Source organism: Macrotis lagotis, chromosome X, assembly GCF_037893015.1.
Source record: "Macrotis lagotis isolate mMagLag1 chromosome X, bilby.v1.9.chrom.fasta, whole genome shotgun sequence".
Classification (NCBI taxonomy): domain Eukaryota; kingdom Metazoa; phylum Chordata; class Mammalia; order Peramelemorphia; family Peramelidae; genus Macrotis; species Macrotis lagotis.
Genome location: NC_133666.1, coordinates 663,247,036 through 663,266,621, shown reverse-complemented (window position 1 = coordinate 663,266,621; position 19,586 = coordinate 663,247,036). Strand labels below are relative to the sequence as shown.

At 35.7% G+C, this 19,586-nt stretch overlaps 1 protein-coding gene and 1 long non-coding RNA gene across 2 annotated transcripts in view; one reads left to right on the top strand and one right to left on the bottom strand.

The window, feature by feature from the left end:
• Nucleotides 1-19,586, top strand: part of TMEM132C (transmembrane protein 132C) — a 540,167-nt gene that overhangs the window by 425,443 nt on the left and 95,138 nt on the right. The gene's annotated exons all lie outside the window — the stretch shown is intronic.
• Nucleotides 1-19,586, bottom strand: part of LOC141501417 (uncharacterized) — a 150,506-nt gene that overhangs the window by 114,616 nt on the left and 16,304 nt on the right. Inside the window, exon 2 of the long non-coding RNA XR_012472228.1 lies at nucleotides 19,208-19,306. This is a non-coding gene — a long non-coding RNA (uncharacterized LOC141501417). The remainder of the gene's footprint in view (nucleotides 1-19,207; nucleotides 19,307-19,586) is intronic.

Sequence of the window (19,586 nt, the reverse complement as noted above, 5' to 3'; positions counted from 1 at the left end):
ATCTAGAAGTATTGGAGACCCTCTGTAGTCAGGCCTTAGTGACTCTCTAAAGGTTTAGAAGTGATTTCTAGAAAGTATCCCTGAGAAGAACATGTCTTCATTTCTTTTAAACCTTTTACAACCCAGATTCGTCCTTCATTTCCTATGCTTTATTCCCTTCTATGATCCAGAGACTTTGACCTGGTGCATGTTCCTCATTACATGGGACCCTATTTCTTGACTCAGCTTCTTGTCACCTATTCTCCACCAGGAATAGAATGATTTACCTCCTCACTGCTTTGACTTTCCTGGCCTCTTTTAGAACTGTGTTCAAGTCCCATCTTCTTCAGGGAATCTTTCAGTGTTCTCAGGATCTGAGCATTTCATAAACCCTACTATCGATTAGGTGATTGACTTCACCATCACAAGCTTGTGAGAAACAAAGGAATCAGCAAGGTACTGATGGATGAGGAGGCAACCAGCAAATAGTTTGTGTATCTGTAGTTTCATTTTTCCATCTATTTGGTGTTTTGTGGTATGTTTAATATCTGAAGGGAAAATGACAAGGGGAGGGGGACTTAAAAGGTGACAGGAATGTGAGAACACAGAAGAACAAGTTTATTCTCTACTAAGAGGATAAGACCAATCTAAGGCAACCCAGAGTGTATCTCTGATGTAATGATTGACTGAGTCTGAATTCCATTAACTCTTATGTAGACTAATTACTAAAACCTCCTAATTACTCTCTCTACCTTAAATTTGTCTTCAATTCAATCCATCCTCTGCTCAGATGTCAAGGTGATTTTCCTAAACATAGGTCTTACTAGATCATCAATAAACTCCAATGACTCTTTCTTATCTCCAGGATCAAATGTGAAATATTTTGTTTGACATTTAGATTTCTACACAACCCCTCCTTTATTTCCAATCTTTTCCCACATCTCCTTTCTTCTTATACTCTATAACGGTAAAATAGATTTCAGCCTTACTAGCCTCTTCTTTCTCTTAGAACCCCAGGCTTCATCACAGACTCATCTCAAGCATTATCTCCTGAGCATTATCTCTTGTACTCTACCTACCTACTAATGCCTCCCTTTCTCATTACCTTCAATTTACCCTGAAGGTATTTTGTCTGTGCCTAGTATATAATTGTCTCTCCATTAGAATCTAAGCTTTTTGAAAGCAGGATTTATAGCTTTTCCTTTTTCATTACAGTATATTGTCTAATTCATAGTCATTACTGAATAAATGTTTGGACAGTGATTGATTGATTGATCTGTGGACTAAGAACTCCAGTCATTACCTACCTGTATGAATTAAACTTCATTGAATTTTATTTGATTTACTTTTTTTAAAAAAATTTTAATTTTAATTTTTTTTTCCTTCCATCCATATACACATGCATATTTTTAAGTTACAAAATTTCCTTCCACCCTCCCTTCCTATCCTCCTCCCCTCAGTGGCAGTCAGGTTAGCATTGTACATACATATTTTTATAAACGCGTTTATAGAGTAGGTATTTCTGGTATGAGGAATTAGGATTAAGGGAAAGAGACACATAAGAGATAATTTTTTTATAAAGTGTCCATCAGATTCTGAAAGGTGGTTTTTTGGTTCTTGTTTTGCTTTATCTTCCTTTGGATGGAGATAACATAGCCAGTCTAATAGGGTTGTCCTAGCTCTCCGAACTACTGAAAGGAGCCTCTTCCATCAAGGTTGATCATCTCACAATGTTGTTGATGTGTACATTGTTCTCTTGGTTCTTAATTTATTCTTAAGGAGGTTATTGGATAGCCTTTTCTATCCATTCCCAGATTTATCAGCCTATGCTTCTATGATCCTTCAGTGTTAGTCATTAGTGCTTTGTAAATAATGACCCCTCAACAAGGGGATACTAAGTTGAATTGGTTTTCCTGAACCCACAAGTTTCACTTCTCCATCTCTAAAATGGGCTTAATAATCATCATCATCACAAGCTTGTGAGAATCAAAGGAATTAGCAAGGCTTAAAAAATACAGTTAGCTCACATTGTCATGGTCCTTTATCAAGGTGAGATAATTGTATTGTTTCTTCAGTTAAAGTCTCCTTCCAATGCCTCCTGATGGCTGGCAGGTGATCCTGGGTCTTATTGAACTGGGAACAGTGATTACTTGTTTATTATCTTAGGATGACCTAAATTCAGAAAGGGGCTTTCATACAATTTGCTCTAGAGATGGTAAGACTATCATCAAAAACTTCGAAAGGGTATTAATGTGAAAGATAAATATATATGAGAGAGAGAGAGAGAGAGAGAGAGAGAGAGAGAGAGAGAGAGAGAGAGAGAGAGAGAGAGAGAGAGAGAGAATGAATTATAGTTGGGTTTTTTTGTAAATCATGTCAATTCAATTTGGAGAAGCAGATGGAAAATCAGACTGGGAATGGGAAAGACTTAAGTTCAGACACTTAATCCCATTGAATCTTCATTTCCTCATTTGTAAAGGTTTTTATTAGGGTTTTTTTTGGTAAGGCAATGGGGTTAAGTGGCTTGCCCAAGGCCACACAGCTAGGTAATTATTAAGTGTCTGAGGTCGGATTTGAACTCAGGTCCTCCTGACTCCAGGGCCGGTGCTCTATTTACTGTGCCACCTAGCTGCCCTCCTCATTTATAAAGTAAAGAAGTCAAGACTATAATAGTGCAAAGGTCCCTTCCTACTCTAAATCTCTATAAAGTGCTATGGTAGATGACAATTGCCATCATCACCATCATCATCATCCTTTTATCTCTTTGCCCCAAATTAATTTCATGCTGAAAACTCTAGGACAAATATCTTCATTACTTATCTTTAATGAGGAAATCTTTGTGTGTGTTTTTCATCCAAGCTGATTTTATTAATGTGTTTCTCGAAGTTTTTCACTAAGTTCATTAAACATCAGGAAAAGTTCCACAGTAATCCACCCAGTGGGATTCTGTTTTAATTATTGTACACAATGAATGGAGGATGGAAGCATTTTCTACCAGGCAGTGAAACTAGCCAGATAATGGTGGAGCCACTTTATTGTCAGAGAATGAACTGAGTGCACGTAGGAAACACATTTTCTACACCTCTAAAGTCTCTGCTGGTTCAATGAGCTATTTCAAAAATGACAGAATATTCCATTCCCCCATCTGTCTATCATTTGTCCAAATAACATTAATTGGTACCAAGCTTTTCTTTCAGTTTTCTATAAAAATAAATTCTCACTGACATAGACTTTTATAGTGTCCTACCTTATTATGCTCTGTACATTCAACATGCTTTATAAAAACAAAACAAAATAAAATAGAATGTGGGGTTGAATGGTAATGGAAGAAGGTAGAAATCTGAGCTAGGAATTCAGTCTTCCTGGTGCAGTCATTTTCTGCTCTCTATGGTTATACAAATTGTAAGGTGATGGTTTTACTAACTTGTGCAAATGTATAAAGAAGAATTTTACACTGAGATGCATTCAATGATTTCAAGAATTCTGCTATAGTCTTTGATGGCAAATGATTAATAAAAATTCCAAGTCACCAATCATTTATTAAGTACTTACTAGGAGCCAAGCACTGTGCTAGACACTGGTTTTCAAAGATGAAAAATTAAACAGAATCTGTCCTCAAGGAGTTTACAATCAAAGCGGGTGCCAACTATGCATTCATATAAATATGATTCTTGTTCAAGGGAGCTGAGAGCAAAGGATCAGGTCAAAGATATTTCTCTGAGATATTTTGAGAAGGAGAGGTAACATTTTCAGTTGAAAGTGTGGAGAGGATCAAGGAAGGACTCATGGAAATGGCAGTGTCTGAGCTGAGAACTGAAGGTAGATTTGAGGAGAAAATGTCCATCATGGGGAAGCTAGGTGGTACAGTGGATAGATCACTGGCCCTGGAGTCAGGAGTACCTGAGTTCAAATCCAGCATTGGACACCTAATAATGACCTTGCTGTGTGGCCTTGGACAAGCCACTTAACCCCATTTGCCTGGCAAAAACCTAAAAAAAATAAATAAAATGTCCATCATTCTATGACCACTCTTCTTTTCTTCAATGATCCAAGTACCTATGATTTCATTAGTGATGTTACATTCACTGATGCAGAACACAACACTAGAAAATAAAAAAAAATGAATTACCCTCACACACAGCTAGCTAGCTAGCTAGCTAGCTAGAGGTTAATTTTGAATCCAGAACCTCTGATTCTGAATCTTTCATTTTTTCAAACACAGAATGTCATCTGTCTCCTTTGTCCGTGACTTTTGGGTAAGGTATCAGAGAGATCTGTATTTTGTGCTTTTTTTTCTAGAGATAGGTGACAGGCTAAGGCTTGGACTGAATTTAATTATATAAATCTCAGCAAGGATAAATGTAAAGTTGTATACTTGGGTTCAAAAAATCATTTTGAAAAAAGACAAGTTGGAGAGAGACATGGTTAGGCAGTATCTTTATATGAAAACTAAATGTTTCAGTGGATTGCATGCTTGGTATGATATGGCATACAGAAAAGCCAATATACTCTTGGGCTACATTGAAGACCTCATTATTTCCAGAAATAAGATGGCACTTTGCCATTTTTGAAGAACTTCGATAACCTGGATAGTGTCCAGAACATAGAATCCAAAATGGTGAGGATTCTTGAATAATATGAAAAAAAAAACTTAAACTGGGAAAGTCTAGTCTGGGGAAGAGAGCATCAAAGAGGAACCCTATAGCTTTGTTGAAGTACCAGCAAATCTATTGTGTGAGGATTAGATTTGTTCTATTTGGCTCCAGATGGCAGAAGCAAGAGCAATGGGTATAAATTGAAAATTGGCAACTGGAAAATGGAAAGTGGAAAAGAGCTGGATAAGAGGAAACATCAGAGCTATCCAAAAGCAAAATGTACTTCCTGGAGAGAAGGCTCCCATTCATTTGAGGTCTTCAATAAGAGGCTGAGTGACTACTTGTTGGGTCTGTCATAGCGGAGATTTCTTTTGGGTATTGCTTGAGTTGCATGCTTGCCATGGTCCCTTGGAACTCTGAAGTTCTGGGATTCTGTAATAAGGGTGGCAATAATTACATCAATCATTATTTATTGTTCACCTCTATTATGCTAACCCCTGGGGTTGTCAAAAAGGCCCAAGACTAATACCAATCAGCACTAAATGGAAATTTACCAAGGAAGCAAAATAAAATTCTACATTGCCTGTTGGTCATTTTCTTGAGTCCAGTTTTAATCACTACTCTACTGTTCCTTTTATTCTAAGTTATGCAGTAGTTTCCTTCTCCACTCAGGTTGTCAGCAGGCCCGCCTGGTCTGCCTTCACTTTCCAGTGGAGATAATTAATTCAGGCTACACTGAAGTGAACCTGAACTCGACCTGAATTATCTAATCATTGAAATTGCAATGAATTGGACAATGGACTGTAGAAAGCAAAGTACTGTACCCTGAGTCTGAATCCTGTAGTGTGTGGGAGGCTGTTGGGGAGAAATGGCTTTAAAACAATGGCCCATCTGCAGAATAGTACCTCTGCTTTCTCTTCTGTTGTGGTCAAAAGAGTTCCATGGCTTAGAAATGGGCAGAACTGTGTTCTATTTTCATTGCTACACCGAAAAATCACAGTTTTCTTTGTCCTTCTAGAAATATTAGAAGCTTCATTATAGAGTACTCTTGGCAAAGGGCCTGGAAAGTCTTTGTACAATGAGGCAGCTAAGGCACAGTGAACTTGTATGAATTGAATCATCAAAGGTCATACAGCTGTTTACAACCCAGCCTAAAAGTCAGGTATCTTGGTTCCAGGGAGACATGACTAGCCTATGTGGCAAAACTCACTGATCTGATAGAATAGCAGAATTATTACAATGCTGTTTCTTTATCCTAGACATCAGGCTATTAGAACGATACTAATAGAACAGTACATAAGTGTCGCTAGAGCCCAGGTATTCTTGACTTGAGGTTTATGAAGCAAAGTATAGTGGCCCATTGACACCTTTTACTGTATGTCTGTAGGCAAGAAAAACCACTATTTTCTGGGGCTCGATTTAATAACCAGCCTAAGAAATTAGGAATAGAGTAGTAGTATGAGTTGTACAAGATGACTACTGAGATCCGATGATTTATGTAAGACTCCAAGTTGAGTATTATATCTATTATGCCATCATTCAGTCAATCAGCAAGCATTTACTAAATGATTAATAATCAGGAGCTGATAGAACACTGGACCTGGAGCCAGGATTATGGAAGTTCAAATCTGGCTTCAGATATCTACTCGCTGTGTGATTGGGTGAGTCACTTTGCTTCAGTTTTCTCATTTGTAAAATTTCATTTTGTCTTTCATTCTCTAAGACCAATGACATTGGGAAGGTGATGTCTTGACTTACAAGTGAATTGGATTTTAGTGAGGCAGAGCTGTGCAAATTCATCAACCTCCCTTTCTCATCCAGAGCCACATGGGTGGATCATATGTGGATCAAGAAGACTGAAGCAATTGGAAACATTGATCCTTTTAAACAAGGTTTCCCCCCCGCCGGGTTTTAATTTATTTGAGGCAATACCCATTCAGTGATTTAAGGCTAGGTAAGAAATGAGTCAAAAGATGGCTTCTTTTACCTATTCAAAAAATAAAATCACAAGTAACTAGAGTGTTCCATTTTAATAGTTCAATACTTGAGTGACTTAAAAGGATACTGCAGTGACATTAGAACAATGATAAGAAAAAAAGGGAGCAAAGGTGACTAAATATCATGGACTTTAAAGTCATCTGTCAATAATGGTCTGATGAATAGAGATCTGACCCTAGAGTCAGAAAGACCTGGCCTCAAGTCTCACCACTGGCACATCTGGACAAGCTAGATACTTCTCATTATTCTAGACAACTAGCTAAAATTATAAGTTGCAGATAGTGACATCATGCAATTTCCTGTACCAGTGAAATGTCTATCTTATAACCATTCATTTCACAGTTGGTACTGTAAATATGAAATCATCATCCACTGACCAATGAGTAGACATGTTGCTGCAGGGGGAAAAAATCCTCAACACAAATGAAAGAATAAGACAAAGGGGAAGTCGTTCTAAATGGAAGACTGGGTCACAGATTTTCCTGGGAGAGGCAAAGAAAAGAGTTGCTGGTGTTATTTTTATTATGCATCCAAGAGTCCCATATAAGCAATGATTCTTTGTTCCAAAAGACAGTCAGATATGGTTAATGCTAAATAGCATCACAAAAATAAATTTGATTTTATCCTAACAGGAAAGAAATAATTAGGTTTTTTTTTTATCTTTTCTAAAGGATGGTTAAATGAGCAAATACACAATAAAAGCATAAATAACTGTGGTTTCAGAAGAGAAATGAGTGAATGAGGGAAGACTTCATGGAAGAAATGGAATTGAGTCAAGTTTAACCAGTACCTGATCCTCTAACCAAACTATACTCAAAACTCATTGCCTTACATAGAAATCTATTTCATTTGAGGGCCACTCTATTTAACAGGATATTCTTTCTTAAATCGTGCTGAAATGAATCTTTATATTATTTCTCCACATTGATGCTTTTTGCATATTAATCAGCTCTTATTTTGTTCTTAAATGAATGAAAGAGTTTAATGAGAAGCAGTATAGAGTAGCAAAAGAGATTTTTTGACTTGAATTGTTTCTCTCTCTGATGCTTAATTAGCTGTATGATTATGGGTAACTCAATCCCTCTGAGCTTCTGTACAATGAAAGAGTTGAACTATAAGGTCTCTAATATTCCTTCTAGCTCTATATATGTGGTCCTGTTCTCCCATGAACCTCTCTGATTCTCATTTACTTCATCTACAAAAAAATGGGGTTGATAATACCCATAATACATAATCATCCTTGTCATCCTTAGAATTAATATAGTACTTGAAGGTTTTTAAAATTGCAGATATTACATATAAATATCATAGGCAGTTAGGTAATACAATGAATAGAGCACTAAGCTAGGAGTCAGGAAGACCTGAGTTCAAATTCAGCCTTACTTACTAGCTGTGTGACTTTGAGTAAGTGATTTACCTCTATTTGCCTCAGTTTCTTCTTCTTTTAAATGAGCTGGAGAAGAAAATGAGAAACTACTTCAGTTTATGTGCCAAGAAAATCCCACCTGGGGTTATAAAGAGATGAAGCCAACTGAACAACAACAGCAAATATCTCGTTTTATCTTTACAACAATCTGAGAAGATAGGTGAGTTTTATTACCCATATTTTACAGATGAAAAAACTGAGACAGATAGAGCTTAAATGACTTACCTAGGGTCACACAATAAGTTTCTGAGGCCAAATTTGAACTCAAGGTCTTCCTGAATGTTCTATCCCAGAGCATCTATAATAATAGCATAATAGATATGGAGTGATAATGGATTTCAGAGGTCAACTATTCAAACCCCTTTATTATGCATAGGAATAAAAGAGGCCCGAGGAATTTAAGGGACAAGGAACATTGTCCAACTCTTTATAACTCCCCTTGACAGAGATACTGAAGTGATTTGTCATCTTCTTCCCCAGCTCATGGACAAATGTGCAGATAGGGTTAAGTGACTTACCCACAGTCACACAGTTATTAAGTGTCTGAGATCATATTTGAACTCAGATCTTCCTGACTCCAAATCCAGCTCTCTTTCCACTGAGCTACCTCATAACTTCCACAAGGAACATAGGATTAGAGGTTTAGTTGTTGGAGACAATGAGGTTCAACCACCTCATTGGTCAATGAAATTATTGAGTCCTAGAAAGATTCAATGACTTAGCTGTGATCACCCATTAGAAAACTGAACCAACATCTTGTGAACAGAAAATCAATTGTGAAAATCCATACAAAAAAAACCTTTTGGCCAACACTATCATTAATTTACAGATTTATAGAAAAATTGGGTTAAATATACTTTACATTAGTTGAAGAGGAATAGATTCTACCTCGTCATTCTAAGTTTTTCTGCTTTAGTTATCTTCACACAGCCTCAAACTATCTGTCATTAGGCATCTACAGAGAAGCAAGGCCTCCGGGATGTTTGGAATTACTAGAAAGGAATACAAGTTAGTTTGCACAAACTGCTCAAGATTCATGGTGGCCTTTCTTTTTGCCCTTCATTCCTTTTAAAAAGAGCCCAGAAAGTGAGGGATTTATTATAAAATGATTGTCTGGGAGGCATATGACTCCTTTGTGAAAGATTACCGTCAAACAGTCATAGATTGTGGCGATCATTGTTCTTGCTGAATAATGCTGTGACAACGTAAGTATACATATCTCCATACTCCCAGATGATTAAAAATGAGAAATTTACTCTGAGCAATGATTTTTCAAACACTTCCTGCTGGTGTCTAATTTTTTTATTTTTAAAAATGTTAATTTTGAATATTTTTAATAATCCAGAGAGTTCTTAGTATTAGCTCAAGCAGACTCTCTGTCTTGTGAGGAAGAATTTCTAATACACAACTTTGTAAGACTTCATGTATTATTTGTTTAAAAAAGAAGAGAATTAAACATTTCCCAAACAATCAAATAATATAAACTCTGGACAACAAGCGCAGAGATACCAGAACTGGGTGAAGGCGCAAAGGCTTTTGAATATAGAAAATATTGAAAGTAAAAATGTTAATGGAATTTCCTTTTTTAAGGACCTTAGGTGAACACAGATTTGAATGAGAATTAATCTCAGTATTTTGCTTTATAAATTAATATGTGAGCTGGAAGATGAAATGAGATTTTTTTTTGCCTCTATCTGGATTTTGTCATAGAGTTTAAAAAGGTCAGAATCAGCACATTCATTTATTTTATTGAAAGGCCTTTTTTTTTTCTTTTTGAATAAGCATAGGGGCAGAGTTGAGTTTTCTTTCTTCAGATACCAGCTGTCACCAGACTACATTTTTCCAACCCCCCCCCTAAAAAAATATTGTTAGTAAAATGCAAAATACAGTGAAATCTCAAATCATGGGACTGAAGAGGAAACTCTAACAATACTGAGATTTCTTATGATTCTTGTTTCCTTTACGGGGAGAGGGGAACCTTCTGAAGCATTTAAAGTTCACCACCACTCTTCACAGCGTGACATTTACAAAGGATCACAAGACAGACTAGCCCGAGTTCAAAGATGAACAACTTCCTGAATTTTTCATGGTCTGTTTGGGAAGTCGTAGAAAATAGAAAACTAACGTCAATCAGTCAAAGGAAAGGGGGACAGAGTAGATAAATTTACTTTAGATACACAGAAAGTGATTGACTTGACATTGTTATAGGATCATAACTTGAAATCTGGAAATGTGGATGGACTAAAAACTCATTTTGAATAATGAGTATGAGACTATTTGACCATCCTGAAAACTGATATGATCTTGTTTATTGAAATAATTCTCAATTTTTAAAAATTCAATTTTATTTTTGATTTCAAATTCCCTTCCTCCTCCTCCATCACCTCCCTTTCTTAGGGGGGAGGCAAGAAAAATAGAACTCATTATAAATATACAAAATATGCATATAAAACAAATTTCTTCATTAACAATTCTAATTTTTTTCAAGAAATGGAAGAAAATATATTTCAATCTGTACTTTAAGTCCATCGGTTTTCCATCTGGAGGTGAACAGCATATTCCATCAGGAGTTCTCTGGAATTGAGTTTGGTCATTGTTTCAATATTAAGTCAATTTTTCAAACTTCACTATCTGGTCAATATTACTGCTTCTATTTGAATTGTTCTCCTGGTTCTGTTCACTTCACTTTGCAACAGACCATGTAAGACTTCCCTGGTTTTTCTGAAGCCATCTCCTTCATCATTTCTTTTTTTTAGAAAGATTTTATTTATTTTGAGTTTTACAATTTTCCCCCAATCTTACTTCCCTCCCCCCACCCCCCACAGAAGGCAGCCTGTTAGTCTTTACATTGTTTCCTTGGTATACATTGATCTAAGTTGAAGGTGATGAGAGAGAAATAATATCCTTAAGGAAGAAAAATAAAAATAAAAAGAGATAGCAAAATTACATAATAAAATATCTGTTTTTTTTTCTAAATTAAAGATAATAGTTGGGGCAGCTAGGTGGCACAGTAGATAAAGCATTGGCCCTGGAGTCAGGAGTACCTGGGTTCAAATCTGGTCTCAGACACTTAATAATTACCTAGCTGTGTGGCCTTGGGCAAGCCACTTAACCCCATTTGCCTTGCAAAAAAAAACTTAAATAAAAAAGATAATAGTCTTTGGTCTTTGTTCAAACTCCACAATTCTTTCTTTGGATACAGATGGTATTCTCCATCACAGCCCAATTGTCCCTGATCGTTGCATTGATGGAATGAGCAAGTCCATCAAAGTTGGTTATCACCCCTATGTTGCTGTTAGGATGTACAATATTTTTCTGGTTCTTCTCATCTCACTCAGCATTAGTTCATGCAAATCCTTCCAGGCTTCCCTGAACTCCCATCCCTCTTGGTTTCTAATAGAACAATGTTCCATGACATACATATATCAGTTTGCTAAGCCATTCCCCAAATGAAGGACATTTACTTAATTTCCAGTTCTTTGCCACCACAAACAGGGCAGCTATGAATATTTTTGTACAAGTGATCCTTCATCATTTCCTAAAGTACAATAGCATTTCATAGCATTCATATACCATAACTTGGTCAGCCATTCCCCAATTAATGGGCACTCCTTCCATTACCAGTTTATACAATAATGAACCAAGTTGGAAATATAGGAAACTTGAAAGTATGACCAGAAAATAGCAAATCAAAAAACGAAAGAACTAAATCTAATACATACTTTTGTACATGAAGGTAATCTCCCTCTTTATTAGATCTCTTTGGGATGTAATCCTAATAATCACTGAGTCAAATGAAAATGCATATGCCATTTGGGCGTAGCTCCAAAATGTTTTTACAGACTGATTGGAATAGTTTACAACTTCACTAAAAATGCATTAATGTATTTATTTATTTTCTGACATCCCCTCCAAAATACACATTTTATTCTTTGTCATTAGCCATCAGATAGAATCTTAGACTCATTTTAATTTATATTTCTCTAATTCCCAGTAATTTGGAGCCTTGTTCATATGGCTATTGATAAAAGCTAATATGATATTTAGGAACATAAGGAAAAACTTAATAATCAAAATCTGAGAGGGAACAACAGTCCTGCTGTGATTTCCTCTAGTCAGAAGACATCTTGAGCACTGTATATAGGCTTGGACACTACTTTTAGGAAGGAAATTGATATAACAGAGATTATAGAATCACAAATATAAGACCTTAGAATTAGAGGTGGAAAGGACCTCAAAAGTCATCTAGTTTATCCCTGTCATTTTATAGTTAAAGAAGCTGAAGACCAATGAAATTAAGTTGTGCCTGGCCATACAGGTAGTAGGTATATAGACTTCATTATGAGGTAGTGAGTTCCAAATTACTGGCATTATTCAAGATCAAGTCAATTAAATTAAGAAGGAAGTTCATGCATCTTTTGTATATGGATTGTTTAGTCATTTTTCAGTTGTATCTGACTCTGTATCTCCATTTGGGTTTTCTTGGCAAAGATACTAGAGTGGTTTGCTTTTTCCTTCTCCAGCTGATTTTACAGATGAGGAAACTGAGGCAAACAAGTGAAGTAGCTTGCTTCACACAGTTAGTAAGTAGCTGAGGGAGAATTTGAAAACATGAAGATGAATCTTTCTACCTCCAGATCTGGCTCTCTATCTGCTGCATTATCTAGTTGTTTCTAGGTATGGATTAGACTAGAACATCCATTTCAAAAGTCCTATCCTCAAAGAAACCTTTCTTAATTACCTCATCTCTCTTCTGAATTTCTATAGCTAATGATACCAAATTCTTGTGCTCATCAATTCTTCATATCTTAGGTCTCTACCATTTAATAATAATTTTGACAAGTCTTCCTGTCAGAATTTAATCAAATGGTTTTTGAACTTATTTGGTGTGATGCTTACCTCATCCAGTAAGCATCCAGATACTTACTTCCATCTGGAAGAATTCGTAACAAAGCCATGAATGAGGTTTTTGAGTAGTCTCTGCACTTTTGTTCTTTCTTATTGTAAAATGAACAGTGAATGAATGAACATTTATTAAGATCTATCAAACACTGTGATAAGTAGTGGATAAACAAAGAAAAGGCAAATATGGCTCCCTCCTCAAGAAGCATATACTGTCATGAGATGGATGAGAAGGAAAATGGGAAAGGTTTCCTGATGAAGTTAACATCTGAGCTGAGTGTCTAAGAATCCAGAGATACTAAGAAGTTAAAATAAAAAAGGAGAGCACTACAGGAAATGAGGCTGTAGAAGCATGAGTCAGACCAATGCAGTGCTAGGGAAAAAAATGCCATATTTGAGGTTCAGAAAGAAGTCTCTTTTGGTTGGACTCTAAAATGAAGAAAAAAAAAGGATGACCAAGACACCATCCTGTTCTCATGGAATTTGCATTCTAGTAAGGGAAATCGCTAGTATACAAGGGATGATATATAATAGTTACCATAAGAGACGTTCAAAGATAGCCAAAAGAAGTCCAGAGGCCAAAGAGATCATTTCTAGATGATCAGAAAAGACTTCATGGTCTTTGAACTGATTCTGAAAAAAAGAGATTTTTCTCAGAGGCTGCAATTGGTTGGGTGGGCATTTGAGGAATTGAAGACAGCATGAACCAAGTTGGAAAGATGGGAGGAACTGAAAGTATGTCCAGAAAATAGCAAGAAAAAAACTGGAAATATGTAGAGCCCAGCTCATGGAGCAACTTGATGGCTACACTCTGGACTTTGAAGCTTCTTTCATGGAATAATAAGGACCTATGGAAGGTTTTAAAACCAATCAGTGACAGAGCTGAGCTGTATTTATATAACTTTAATCTGTTTGTGAATTAATTAATGTATAAATAAATAAGCAAGCATTTGTTAATCACTTACTTTGTACAAAATATTGTGCTATGTCAGTAGAATTGTTTGGAAGATGGGAGACCAATCAAAAAATATAGACCATTCAAAAAAATTTTTAAATATAAATATTCTAAAATAATTATCATATCACTGGCCTAAGAGAGAGAGAGATACTATAGTTTAATGTATATATATAATAATTAATAATAGCTAACTTTTATATGGCATTTTGAAATTTGCAAAGCACTTTATAAATATTGTCTCATTTTATTTTTGTAACTACTCTACAAAGAGGGGGCTGTTATTATCTCAGTTTTATATAAGAGAAAATTGAAGCAGACAGAGGTTAAATAGTTTGTCCATGGTCACATTCTATTCAATGCATTTGCATGTAGACATGTGTATTCACATATATATATGTACACATGTGCATATATATGTGTGTGTATTTGTGTGAATGTGTGGATTTATATATATATATAATTAATGTATAAATTAATTAGTCGATGTGTAAGTAAATAAGTCAGCTTTTGTTAATCACGTACTATGTATAAAACATTGTGCTATGTCTGTAGATTGATTTGGAAGATGAGGGGCTAATCAGGAAAAACATTATAATATTATAACAGTTTTTTAAAGATACTAATATTCTAAATAAATATATCATATCTCTGACCTAAGAGAGTGAGAGAGAGATGGGGGAGAGAGAGAGAGAGAGAGAGAGAGAGAGAGAATAGAAAACATTTTATAATGTTATCAAAAGTCTTAGTTCAATTTTAAACTATTAAAGCTTGAAACAAAAAATATAAGCCTTTTTTCCCAACCCAAATTTGCTTGTGTGGTTAGTACTTCTGAAAGGTAAGACAGTTAAAAATGATACTCTGAAACAGAAATTCTAGTACTTTCTCTTCAGAGAAAGACTAGCAGCATCACGCTTAGTTTAAATTTAACACAAAGATTTGTCTTTGTGCGACCTGATTTTCTTTTTTGCTGTCTCTCTTAACCAGGTATGGTGTATGGAAGGTACAGAGTCAGCAAAAGAAAATGCCACCAATGATTCAAGGGCCAGCTTTAATTGAGATTATTTATTAATTTATTGCCCTTTAGAGGAATACTGCACTGAAGCATTTGTATGTATTCATTTTTCAGGGTGCCAGGAAGCCTGAATCTTCCAGCTGCAGTCTTAAAATCTGACCCATTTTATCTCATTTAGGTAGAATGTCAATTTTTAAAACTAGGCTAGTAAGTCAAAATGATAGGCACTATAGTATTCTCAGCATCATTAGGTCAATGTTTTCTGGGATTTCAATGTTGAACGAGTCCAATGGTAGATGTTGTCCTTTAATTGTTTGGGTTCCAAATAGATGTCAGAAACCATCACTAGAGAAAGTCGTGGGGATGTTCCCTGCCTTGGCACTGCGAATTCAGAAAACTGCCAGAATTCAATGACAGGGGAACAAGGAAAAAAGTGTTTTACCCTTGACCAAAGATTTTATTCATTGATTTGCTCTCTCCATCATTGTCAGTGAAGGGTGGTAAATAGGGTGCTATACCTAAACTCAAATCTGAATTCTGACAGCCTTGTGAACTTAAAAAGTCTTGGACTGCAGTTCACAAATTGCCCATTGTTGGATATTTTGAACCAGATGTCTAGCAGTCATATTAGATTCAATATGTCTAAAACATAACTCATTATCTTTTTGTCCAAACCCTGACCTCTCCAAATTTTCTTTTTTTTTATGTTGAGTGGAGCCTCCATCCTTCCAGTCACCCAGGTTTGCAATCTCAAAGCTGTTCTTTCCTCTTCCCTCAGTCTCTATATCCACTTGCTTATCAAATACTTGTAATTTTTCCTCAACATTTCATACATACATGACCTTTGACTCTTTCCTACTCATTAGAACATAAGCTCCATGAGGACAGGGACTGGTTCTCTTTTGTCTGTCTACCCCCAGTTTCTGTATCGGGATTGAAACCCAAAAGTTGCCTAATAAATGTTTGATGGATTGATTGAGCAATTGATTGATACAAACAATGGAATTTTACAAGACACATTTTGTAGATATTAAATTTGAGTATATCTCATTTCCCAAGTAAAATGTAAGTTCCTTGAGGCAAGTTCCTTGAGGCTAGAGTCTCTCATTTTGGCCTATTTATCCCCAGCTGCTATCACAAGTCTACCACATAGAAAGAGTTCAAATAAATGTTTGTTGACTGGAATTGAAAGAGGCAGAGATGGGATTGAACCCAGATCTTCAAATTTCTAATCCCATTCATTCTCTGCTGTTCTTTGAATGAATAATTAAAATCTCACCATCCCAGAAAATCTTTCTAAACTAAGTTGAAGTTCATCCCATGTGACAATAATTCTAGTATTGTAATAGCTTCATTTTAACCTATAGACTCTACTTTACTTCATCATTCACTCAACGAGTATTTGCTAGTGCTTAAACGAGCAGGATCTTGAACTGACATGTAATCTCCACCTGTGTGTGTGTGTGTGTGTGTATTTATACATATATATATATATATATATATATATATATATATATATATACCCTTCATTATAGAACCCATTCTCCTCTGCCTATAGTAACTTCTTTCCCCACTAGAGCTAGGATCAACCAGTTGGCACAGCGGATAGAGAAATCAAGAAAATTCTGACCTCAGCCACTTACTATGTGACCTTAAGCAGGTCACTTATATTTGTTTCCCTCAGCTTTCTCTTGTAAGATGAGTTGGAGAAGGGAATGGCAAACCATCCCAGTGTTTTGCCAAGAAAATGTCAAATGGGGTCTCAGAGGACCAACAACTATTGCTATATCCCTGTATTGGCCTTTCAGTTCATCAAAACTTTGAAACTTTTGCTTTGAAACCTCTCCTGTCCAATCATGCCTCCTTCCTCTTGTCCTTGTCGAATTGTTTGATACAGGCATAAGACTGGACCTTGTGCAATTGTTATATTATTTTTTCAACCATGCCCAGCTCTTCATGACCCCATTTAGGATTTTCTTGGCAAAGATAGTAGAGAGATTTGCCATTTTCTTCTTCAGCTCGTTTTTACAGATGAAGAAATTAAGGCCAACAAGGTTAAATGACTTACCCAGTGTTCTTTTAAATGTCTTATGATTAGATTTATCCCAATATTCTGGAATAGGCCAGTAGGTAGCACAATGGATCGTATGCTGGAGAAGAGTCAGGAAGACTATGTCCTCAGAAAGTCAATTTAGTCTCTCAGCCACCACTTCTTTATCAGTAGGGTGATAACACTTACTTCATAGATTTTCGAGGATCAACGGAAAGAATTTTGTCCATCTTACAGTAGTAGTCCAAAGTGGACTATGTTTTATACATGATGACACAATTTGCACATTGTGATTATTATAGTGAAGGGAATATATAATTGTTCATTGTTATTGACCTGTGTTCAATACGAATTCCAGGTTGCTTGAGATAAAGCTCAATAAAGGTAAGTTGAGCGACACAAATGTCAAAGTACTGGACTTGGAGTCAAGTAGATGTGAATTCAAATCCTGCTTCAGATACTAACTAGCTCTATGTCCCTCAACAAGTCATCTGACCTCTCTCAGCCTCAGTTCCTCACTGCAAAATGAGGATAATAATAGGGCTTACTTTACATAAGGATTATTGTAAGGAATAAATGTTATTTTATCATTTTATCTTGAAATCAGTTAATGCTTTGCAGACATTAAAGTACTATCTCAAAGCTGGTTATCATTATGGGACATAGATTGGAGAACCTTCTATTCTCTTCTATTCTCCAGACAATCTTCAATTTATCAATATCCTCCTTTAATTGCTGTGACCCAAACTGAACACATTGGTCTAGATGAAGTCTGATAAGGAAAGAATACAAAAGAATTGTCGCCACCACCCATATAAAACAGAAGAGATAAAAGAATTTTATTTGAAGAAAGGTGAAATGTTATTTATGCCTTTTCTTAAGTTTTTGATAAAAAAAAATATTAAGCAATACAGGAACAAGCCTAAAGTCCTGGGGCACTCTACTGTATCAAAAAGTTCATGAGTATACATAGGGTCTAGTTATTAAAAAAGCTCTAATCCATGTAACTATCTAAACCACTATCTAAACCACACCTTTCCCTTTGTTCCACAAGAGTAGCACAAGACTTGATCAAATGCCTGACAAATATTTCTGTGACTTTAAGCTACAGCATTCCTCTGAATAGACAGATTAGTTCCCCCTGTCAAAAAAAGATAATTAAGATTAATCTGGTCTAATCTGTTCTTGTTGAACATAATTTGGTCATTCTTTATGATCACGACTTCCTTTTCTAGATTTCATTAATTATCTTGTTGATGATTCATTTTAGTATTTTTCCAAAATTCCCAAAGATTTACTGGACTATAATTTGCAGAATCCATAATTTTCTTTTGAAATATTTTTTAAAAATTCTGATAATATTTGCCTTTCTCTAGACTTCTGGTACCTCTCCCATTCTCTTAAAATTTTCAATAATCACCGATTGGCTTGGTCACAATGATATTCAGTTCCTTCTTTATGAGATGAGGCTCCAGTCAATCCACAAACTTTAATTAAGTACCTACTATGTGGCAGTCAGTATTCTAAGCTATAGGTATCAAAAATAAAAATAAAAACCTTTTCCCTCCCTGAATTAAATCATCAAGCTGATCTCTCATTCTCTCCTTACTTAGATTAGATATCAACTTTTTGATAACCTTTTATTCTTTCCCTTCTGTTTGGTAAAGAAAATGTGGGTAAAAGAGTTCAGCAGCTCTCTATTCCCTTTATCTTTAGCCTCTATCACTTCTGACAGGAAAAAGTCAGAGATAGCATGTCTATCTTTTTTTTTGCTCATTCTATGGTCCAATACTTTTCTTATATCTTCTATATGTCTCCTTTTAATATTTGATTAAACTTTTTGCATTAGTTAGGATTGACTTTCAATACAATTTGATTGTTCATATATAATAAAATTCAAATATAATTTTTAACTAATTAAATTTGGCTTATTAAATTGATGCTAGTGTTGATATTATTTCAATAGAACTAAGTTGCTTAGTGAGTTCTTTGTGCTTCTTGACTGCTCTCATCTGAAAAAAATCCCATTTTCTCTCCCCTCAAAAGGCTTACAGTCTAATGGAGAGGTAGGTGGTTTACTAAAGAGGGCTTGTTTAGGCACCTGAACAGATAAGTATGAAAAAAATGGAAAGATAGACAAAATTTACTTTAAAGTCTGGTGACATGATAGTTTAAAATACTTAGGAATACTTTCTTGAAATAATTCATATGAAAACAGTAGATGAGCAGGCAACTTTGTTCTTAACGTTACATTTTTCCCCCATTAACTATAAAGAAATACCTTTACCATGTCAGTGGACCCATCAGGCAGCTTAAATGGTGCGAGTGGAGGTAGGGGAGACGAGAGACCCAAGCCTTTGGGTTCTAGGGGAGTAGTGCTGTAGACCTGAGAAGAAAAGGTTGTACTTATGAGATAGGTTTGAATATGCCATTTTGTCTCCAATTTATTGTCAGAAAATCACATATTGGCATTTTCACCCAGTGTTGCTGTGGTACCTTGATGATAGGAAAAGGAAGGATATTCATAGACCAAGAATTTCCACAGCATCCAGACCTTCCTCGGAAGTCCTACTTTCTATCAAATCAGATCATAGGATAAAATGGTTCTGGAAAAGGCAGTGGGAAGGATGTTTTTGCGCAACATTGCCCTCACTGTAATAATCATA